General features: G+C 35.6%; 1 long non-coding RNA gene across 1 annotated transcript; it reads right to left on the bottom strand.

Moving 5' to 3' along the window:
* Positions 1 to 3,204: 3,204 nt before the first annotated feature.
* On the bottom strand, positions 3,205 to 7,505 carry LOC138916048 (uncharacterized). The gene is made up of 3 exons (XR_011422682.1): positions 6,363 to 7,505; positions 4,856 to 4,999; positions 3,205 to 4,052 (listed from the first exon to the last, which is right to left on the bottom strand). It is a non-coding gene; the product is annotated as an uncharacterized lncRNA (long non-coding RNA).
* Positions 7,506 to 9,490: the final 1,985 nt, after the last annotated feature.

Consider the following 9,490-nt stretch of genomic DNA (forward strand, 5'->3'; position numbering starts at 1 on the left):
GTGTGTGGTGGGCGAGGGGGTGTCATGCAAATGTAATGGAAGTGCACACTTCTCAGAAGCTTTACTGGTGAATTAATCTAATGCAGGCATTTTAATCTAAAAATTAAATCTTTGTCTGCATTGAGGATATAGTTCAATCTTTACAAAGACAAACGCAAGTAATTTTTTAGTACTCTTCTGGCTGCAACAGTGGGCTTTGAATAACAATAAAATGGGCCTGAGAATAAGTGAGTAACTAATAGGAAGATCCTTGACAATCGTGGCAGGCCAAGGAGTCAGAGAGAGACATGGCAAATATGGGCCATACTGGTGAACTCTCAGAGTTGTATTGTCTTTTATTAGTTTTTTCTATTCCTTCACTACACTGTAAAGTTTTTATTTTCATTAAGATTTCAGGAAAGTTTTTTTAGTTCTTCTTTGTTCTGTTTAGAGAAAAGTAAACCAGAAAGACCTGCAGTAGCAAGGAAAAGCAGATGTGAAATTGTAACAGCTGACCCAAAGAGATGACTGGCGCAGCAATGCACAGAGGTGATAGGCATCCATCTGATTTAACAAGAATTCTCTGTGGATTTTCAGCAATAGTAAATGAGATATGTCAGAGGAAGGAAACAAAGAAGGCAGAAGGGAAGGAAGGAAGCCTGGATTTCCTGCAGACAGGTAGGAAGGAGGCTTTGGGTGTAGACTTGTGTTGGCCAGGTATTAAAAGGACATGTGATACCCTGAAGACTGGGAAACTTGAGGTTTTGAAATAAAACTTGAAGTTCCATGTGTCTTGCAACATCTACTTTTTACTTCAGTCAGGGAAACTTCCCTACATGAAAAAAAAATAAAACTCTGCGTACAAAATCTCATTCAATATTAACATTTAATTCCATTAATCTTATTCGAGTTGGGTTAGATACTGTGCAGGAACATTGACCATAACCATGAACAGTGATCGGTAGAATCATGCTGTTAAGAAGTGTGCATGAGTGAGAGCGGAGGAGAGAAAAGTTGTGGGGGCGGTAGACAAAAGCAGATTGACAAACATATCTTTGCATATTTCTCAAACAACACCCGATCCTTAACCCTGCTGCTAAGAGGTACGTTTCCTCCGGACAATGCATTTCTCTAAGGGTTTGTAGACAGCATTCAACTATATCTGATGTTCCTCTCCTTTACACTGACACACCAATGCCCAGCCTGTTGTTAGATACTTTGAGGTAATAAACCAGCTGCACTCATGATTTTGTGAAATTTGCTGTATTTTTGATAATGATCTTCACATTTCAAAATGAAGAATTTCAGCAAATTAGTGATGGTTTAAACTGAAACTTTTTAGTCAATGATATATTTCATATGAAGCTGATAATCATTTCTCTTCCTGTAGACAAAATGAAAGGAAACTATAGACTTCACTTCTCTCAACCCCAAGAGTACTCTGCTTTTCAGTTGACACTAACGTCATCAGAATAACCCTGAAAGCCTGATTTGGGGTTGTATTTTCTATAAAACGGGAAATGTTACACTTACCTCAAGATGACTACAAATCTGAGAACTTAATCAGAAGCCAGCTGGCTGAGCTACCACAAATAAGATGCCCTTGTCCTGTAGGCCACAGCCATCCAGCGACCACTCTTCATATGCACTCAGGGGTGTTGTTCACACATCTAAGGTGCACATAGGAAAAGGGCTTTGTGACCATCCTTCCCATGTCACATTAAGGTGGGTGAGGGAGTTGAGACATTACTTCTCTGTCTCTGTCTTTCTCTGGTTTTTTAAATAACCCCAATATATATATTCTGAACTATCAGTAGAGGGTTTCACCTAATTTTCTATGTTAGATAGTTGCTATTTAAATAACATGTTTATTTTAGAATAACAAATGAGGCATGAAGTATTTATTTACTACTTTTAGTGGTTTTCAATTCATTCTATGTTATCAGAAAATTTTAAAATATTACACAATTTACCTTTTTAAAAATTTCCCTCTTAGTATCAACCTGGAAATCCTTTGCATGCTGTTGGAAATTAGATAGATAGATAGATAGATAGATAAATTTAAAATATCAAATTGAATAGTGTCTATTTCTACTCTACTTCTCTCTCTTGACACTTCAGTGAATATGCAACTATCTCCTGTTGTTTGATTACTAGAGAAAATGCAGACCTGGAAAGATAGGTAGAGAAAAATCAATATCTAGGTAATTTGATTCAAGAGAAACTGGGCCTGATACTTGCTGAAAAAAACCTTTTTTCCAATGTTCTGCTGTGATACATGTAACTCTTGTCCTTAATTCTATCATTAAAGCGTCACTTCAAGTAATGGGCATTTTAAAACCACTATTGTGTTACAGTGGAAAGATGAGGTATTAATCTCATTGTTTAATTCATTCCAAATATTAGTCATTCATTAAAAAGAAAGCTGGTTCCTCTTACCATGTCTTTAACTGTTTTAGCTGTGGGAATAAAAATGTTAATGAGCCGTAAGTGTTGTCCTCGGGTGTTCTTAGGCCACCTGGGGGTTGCAGTATGTAGATCACAGCACAAGCTGTTAAGGGCACAAGGTACCAAGAGGTAATGCGGAGGGCTTCATTAAGAAAGGGATAAGTGACACTGTCCAGAAGGAGGGTGGGAGATGAGCAGGGCACAGAGAAGAGGTTACGATGAGGAGGATGGCACAAACTCCCATTTTCTTTACCTTCCCATTCCCTGAAAGAAGAAGAATCATTTCTATGGAAAAAATACATAAATATTGAAGTAATATTTAAAACGTATGTTGCATTGAATCTCCTGATTTGACTCTTATCTGATTCTCACATCTTTACTCAAATGAAGTAAAATTAGTATCATTTAAAAATACTCTGATATAATCTGGGTTAAATGTTTGATTGACCCCCAAGGACAATATGTTTTAAACGTACTTGATGAGAAACTTTGAGTAAATGAATGGTTGACACAAGAGTTTTTGAGAATGCAAAAGCTTAGTTTAGTTGTAAAGATAAGGGAGAAGCTGAGAGAAAACTGAACATCAGCTATGTTTCAGTTAACTCCTTTTATCTTATGTCCTATCAACTCCATGAAGTTGCATTTCTCTCTCTATCACTTTATTCAAAAGATCAAAGGGCTTTCTATGCCATCCTGAGGTTTCCTTTTATGTTTTTATTGTAGGGTATGTTGTTGTACAGAATTGAGGACACATATGTTTTGAGAAAGCTGCATTTATTAATATTAGTGTAGATAATTGCATTAATTAATTAAAGATGTAGCTATGTTACATATGGGAGGTTAAGTTTTTCTACAATTTGTGTTCATTTGCTGTAGACTCTGACGTTATTGTTCTACTTACAATGAATTAACAGGTATATAAAGATGCTCATCCCATTATTAATTTAGAAACAAATCAGAAAGACTTCCACTTTGTGAGTCATTTTCAAAAGCAAATCATATGTGATTCTAATATAATTTACTTAAATTATTAGTTTAAAAAGAGAGCACAATATCTCATTCTTTCATAGATCTATAACAATGTTTTGTTGTCCTTCGATTTAAAAATATATTTATTTTATGTACACTAAACTTTTCATGGTATTCAAAATTCAAGTCAGTCTCCTTTCATTTCTTCCCAAAAGAAAAAGATTTGGGTTAGTCACCAATTTAATAAAATGGTTTTAGAACTGCTTTTAGAGTATAATTATGCTTTTCCTTTTTTGGATTAAGTAATACAATCAACAGTGTGAGTTCAAACCCAGGGCCGCAAGCAAAAGTTTTAGAAAGAACTCCTTCTCCTTTATTAACCATAAAATAATTAGAAGCTGAGGAAGATGGCAACCAGGCATTATGAGGGCAAATGGTGAAAGGAGTTTTTCCTTTTCATTTTGTTATTATAAGAATGATCTTTGAACCAAAGAAACTATTGAGGATCAATATACCATTAAATTTTAAAATATTATTAAAATCTCACAAAACATTTATCTTTTAGCTAAGAAGTTCTGCTTTGCTCTTTCAGTTGCAAACCTCATTGGTTCCATGCAGTGTGTATGATATGAGTGGGCTTCTCTTCTGGAACAAATCTGCATAAAGGAAGGGGTTGACAGGTCAGTATTCTCTAGGTTGCATTGCAGACAACATCTTCAACTCTTCAGTCTTTCTCTTGATTATGAAAAACATGAAAAGCGGACAAGTGGAGAGCAAAAAGAATCATTTGCTGCTTTGTTCTACCAATCCTGAGAAGCCTTTCCGGGTTTAGAGTATCAGCCTGCTTTTTCATTCTTAACTAACTGTCCTCCTCAGTGGCCAGCTGGTTGTTTCAAGATGTCTCATCTTTCAACATATCCTGTTAGGCTTCTGCTTCTGTCTCCTTCTTCCTAAATTATCTAAAGAGCTCCATAAGGTGTCGCCTACAAAGATGGACAGAGTAGAACAACAAAGTCTTGTAGCAACTTTTAAACAAGGATGCTAACTCTTTAGTCAACGCATGACAATTCCAGGGACAAAATTTATTTTACTATTTTGTCATTCCATTAAAAAAAAATTAAAAGACTTCCTTACTTAAGAGAGTTAGTCTTTGGCACAAATACAGTACTTTCTTCCAAATGATTCATACATTTTTAAGACAAATATAGTTTTCTAATATCACAATTTATGATGTCAGTTTTCTCACTCAAAAATTCCAACACCACAGTGCTTAAGTAATGATGGATGTTTCAGTGCCTTATCCTATTGTTATAAATAACAATGATAAAATCAAGTGCTCAAATGTCTATCTTTTTTTTTTTCACTGTTGCTCACTTCCCTACATTAATATTCCTAGTGACTCTGGATAAGAATTTTGAACTTCAGTGATCATATTATAGTGTAATAACCTGTAACTTACTTTTTATTCAATTTTTGCCGTTGGAATTCTTCTCTCTCACATTCATGACTACTGTCTATTATTATCATTGTTATCATTGTGTCCTTGCTTAATAATTCCCCCATCGCTGGCTCTTCTCAAATGTCTCACAGATTTTCCTCTGGTCTGTTAATAAAATGCAATATGATACAACTGAGAGGAGGAGTCAATGATCTCAGCATGAGAACTTTACTTAGTGACATTTTAAAATTCATTTTTTGCACTAACTAAATAGTTGTTATTGAGTTCTCACTATGCCGTGGATAATTTTGTTGGCAAATATAAAGATAAATACATTTTTGCTGCTTCTCATTAATACTCATACTAAATATAATTAAAAAGAAATACTTTACAAAGATAAGAGGTATAATAGAAATGAAATGACAAAGCAGAGGAGGGAGCAACTAATTTTGCCTCTGTGAGTCAGAGAAGCATTGAAGCTGAGATTTGAAAGGAGGAAAAATGTATCTCGAAGCAGAGGGACTTTGGGGAGGAGTGGATGCAGGCAGAGGTGAAGCAATTGCTGAGGATGCACACATCCGTGTACGGATTTTAGAATGATCTCGCTATTGCTTAGAGGCCAATGAGTCTCCTTTCCTTGTAATGTATGTTCTAAAATGTTGAAATTGCCAGATGATTGTACTTTAAATGAAGATGAGAGGCAGAATTGAGGTGTGACTCAATCGACTACTGAATAAGGTGTGCCTTATTGACTACTGAAGTGAATAGATTGAAAAAAGAAATAATTTCCATACCAGAAGGATATAACGAGAAGCTAGTTTACTCACACATGGATTCTAGCTGAGACTCAGACAATAATTTGCACACACAAAAGAACTGTCTTTGATTATCAGAAGATACATTTATACATAATCTTAATACTTAAATAACTAGTTTGCCAAACTAGATTTCTTTTTTCTTTTTCTTTTTATTTTGAAGAAGATTAGCCCTGAGCTAACCATTGCCAATCCTCCTCTTTTTGCTGAGAAAGACTGGCCGTGAGCTAACATCCATGCCCATCTTCCTCTACTTTATATGTGGGACACCTACCACAGCATGGCTTTTGCCTAGTGGTGCCATGTCTGCAGCCGGGATCCGAACTGGCAAAACCCAGGCCACCGAGAAGTGGAACGTGCAAACTTAACTGCTGTGCCACCTGGCTGGCCCCTCTGCCAAACTAGATTTAAAGAATATTGTTGAAAACTATATACACCAAACAATAAATTCTACTCACTTTTAATAAACATTAATATGTCAATATACTCATATAAGAAAAACAGTATTTCTACAAGATCGATTTTTTGCTTTTATTTCAAGTTGAATATTTTTTTTGCTATTAGTAAATGACTTTCTAAATTTCAATGCTCTCACCCCTCCCAGTTTCTGTCCACTGTGCTTGTGTTGATAAAGTATGGGCACTGGGATGCATCAGCTTTGTTTTTCAAAGTATCTTTGTTCTCTGCACTGTTGAATATCTTTAACAACTTACCTTCTTCTAGATTCCACTATTTGTCAGCATATTGTGAGCAGTGTTTATCCACTAGTTGTGATTGAAAGAAACACATGGCTAGGTTCAGACTCCCTTTAATAACCATTGTGCCTCAGGTAGTCTCAATATTAGAGTGATAGAAATATGCACATTTTCTCCTTTCCCTATACGAGTTCCTAGTTTCTGATCCTTACACAATCTAAGGATGTGCCAGCAATTGTATTTTAAAGAAATAAGAGCTGGCATTGAATATGATACAATGGGCAACACTACCACAAAATAAAGTATTTAGATTTAAAAATAAGGCCCATCTGGCAACTGCCAGTACCAACAGAAAGGAATCACAACAAGGAGAACAGGACAAACGCCTCAACAGAAGAAAAAAATGTGGTGGTTCGATTTGGGGACTTGTGCTTTCGTTCTCATTATATTTCTCTTCGGAGTCGGGGTAGCTCTAGGCAAAGATTTAAATATTGGCTTGAGCGATATTCTTTCCCGTGGAACGTCTCCAGGGAATCTCTGACTGAGATCCAAATTCAAGCCCATTGTAATCTCCTTGCACGAGGCGCCATATGGAGCGGCAGATTTGTGCGGGATGGTGTTGTGCAGATGTAGGATGGTGATGATGCTACACCGTGAAGCTGAAGATAGCATCTAGGGGTGTTCAAAACTATCAGTTTCACTCCCTGGTTGGAAAAAAGTAGAAAGAAATTCCATTTGAGAAAATGATTGTGCCTGGAGGAAAATAACAGAACATAATATTGAAACACTTAATGGTCAAATGGAACCTGAAACCAAGTTAGGCTGAAAAGAACTGGATTGATAACAGAAATCAGACTTGGTATGTGTCAGAAATGAGACATGGCACTTGAAAACGTGATTCTTTGCAGTATCTGATCTCTTTGATTTCTTACTCAGATTCATACCTCAGTCTAGGAAAGATGTTGATGAATTAGAGGACAGTGAGGGAGAAATAAAAATAAAAATTTAATATGGAAGGAGAACCGATTTTTTGAAAAATTATCTTTTCAAAAATTTCAGTGAGAAGACATTACTTAAGTACTGTAAGTATGAGTGTAAATTATGTAAAACTGTCTACATCTGTATAACTGAGAATAAAGAGACGACGTTGTGTAGAACATAGGCCATTAAGGCAACATCATATTAGGGAGACTGCTTTTGATGATTTTATGAAATTCTTAAAGGAAGCTCTGAAATTTGCCATTTGAAACAAGTTTTGAATACTTGTCTAGCTCCTCAAGTTACGTTACCAAAAGTCAAATTGAGTCAGAGATGGCATTTAGACTAGTCACAAAACAAAAGATTGGAGATCTTTTTTTTCCAACTCATTCATTCATTAAACAAATATTAAGTAAAAACCATGAGCTAATTATCAACATAGTAATAATGACTATTTTAATATCTTAAATGTCAAGGTTAAATATAAGACCATCCACTTGTTTTTCTTTTGCTCTACAATTAAATATTCAAAATGCCATTGCTTTTCCTTTGTGAATGTCAAATTATAAGCTACAAATTCAAACAGCAATTTTATACTTAAGGCCAGAGAAATGCTTCCTGGGTTTAGTTTGTTTCAGTCTCACTATGCTTTAATATAAGAAGTCTGGCACAGAATCTGCCTCAAATTTCTGTGTTAGCTATTGTCATTTAATTAGACATATCAAGCACATATTTATTAAGGCAGAATTGCATGGAGTCTAAGATGCCAAACTCTTGGATACAAAGAAGCCATGGGGGAATGAAAAGTAATCCTATTACAAAAAATGCTAAAACAATAAAGAGTAATTGAGTGTATGTTTTAATCTTAAAATGAGAAAATACATATATGTCAAGATGTCTTGTAACTGTAGTTTTAAAATTACAAAAGAAATGGAAATAAAAATATGTATTACATGGCTGGATAATATTGTGGCCCTTTATCCTTATGGAATTGTTTAAACCATCAAATGCTAATTTAGTGAAAAGACTTTAGTAGTTGAAAGTGTATATAAATTAAGAATATCATTAGTAAATTTTAACATTGTATATATTTATTTGTAAGTTACTTATTAAGGTAATGCCATAATCCAATTATTTTGTTTATTCTTTTTGCAAAAATATCTAGGATGGTTTTTGAATGAATCCCTTTGTTTGAGGAAGATTAGCCCTGACTAACATCTGCCACCAATCCTCCTCTTTTTGCTGAGGAAGACTGGCCCTGAGCTAACATCTGTGCCCATACCCATCTTTTTCTACTTTATATGTGGAATGCCTGCCACAGAATATCTCGACAAGCGGTACGTAGCTCTGCATCCAGGATCTGAACCGGTGAACCCTGGGCCCCCAAAGCAGAACAAGCGAACTTGACTGCTGTGCCACTGGGCAAGCCCCTGAATGAATCCCTTTTTATTACAATTATGTCATATATAAACAGACTGTAATATTTATATTTTCCTCTTCACAACTATTGCACCTATCTAAATTCAACAGCAATTCTTTCACTCAGCAACTATTTATTTAGAACAAGTGTGTGCCAGTCTCATTTTTAGGCATAGGAAATAAAGACAGGAATAAGGCGAATTTTACCTGCATGAAGCTTACGTTTTAACGAGGGAGAGAAAACAGATAAATAAATGTAGGCTATAATGTCAGGTATTGATAAATCTATCAAACCAATAAAACAGGGTGAGGCATAGACTGTGATGGTAAGAGACAAGGAAAGGGTGGATAGTTTTTGATAAGGGGTTCTTGTGGAGGCTTGGTGAGAAGGTGACATTTGAGCAGATACTGGAATGAAATATGACTGGAGTACAACAAATAAGGGAATGGAGGAGATAAGAGAGGGCATTCAAGGGTCAGGAAAGAGTCAGATTAAATTATGTACAAAGTTTGGGTTTTATTATGATTGTGATGGAGAGACATTGGCTGCTTTTGAACAAAAGAGTAGCAAGATCTGATTTATATCTTTTTAATGCTCATTCTGCAGCCTATTTTGGCTTGTTCAGCAAGAACTGACAACGACCTGGAGTAGGATGGCAGCAGTGGAAGTGAGGAAAGCATCCAGTTTAGGATATGTATTGAAGGTAAAGCCAAGAGAACATATTGGTATAAGGCAAAGAGTGGAATTG

This window comes from Equus caballus, chromosome 10 (genome assembly GCF_041296265.1).
Source record: "Equus caballus isolate H_3958 breed thoroughbred chromosome 10, TB-T2T, whole genome shotgun sequence".
Taxonomy (NCBI): domain Eukaryota; kingdom Metazoa; phylum Chordata; class Mammalia; order Perissodactyla; family Equidae; genus Equus; species Equus caballus.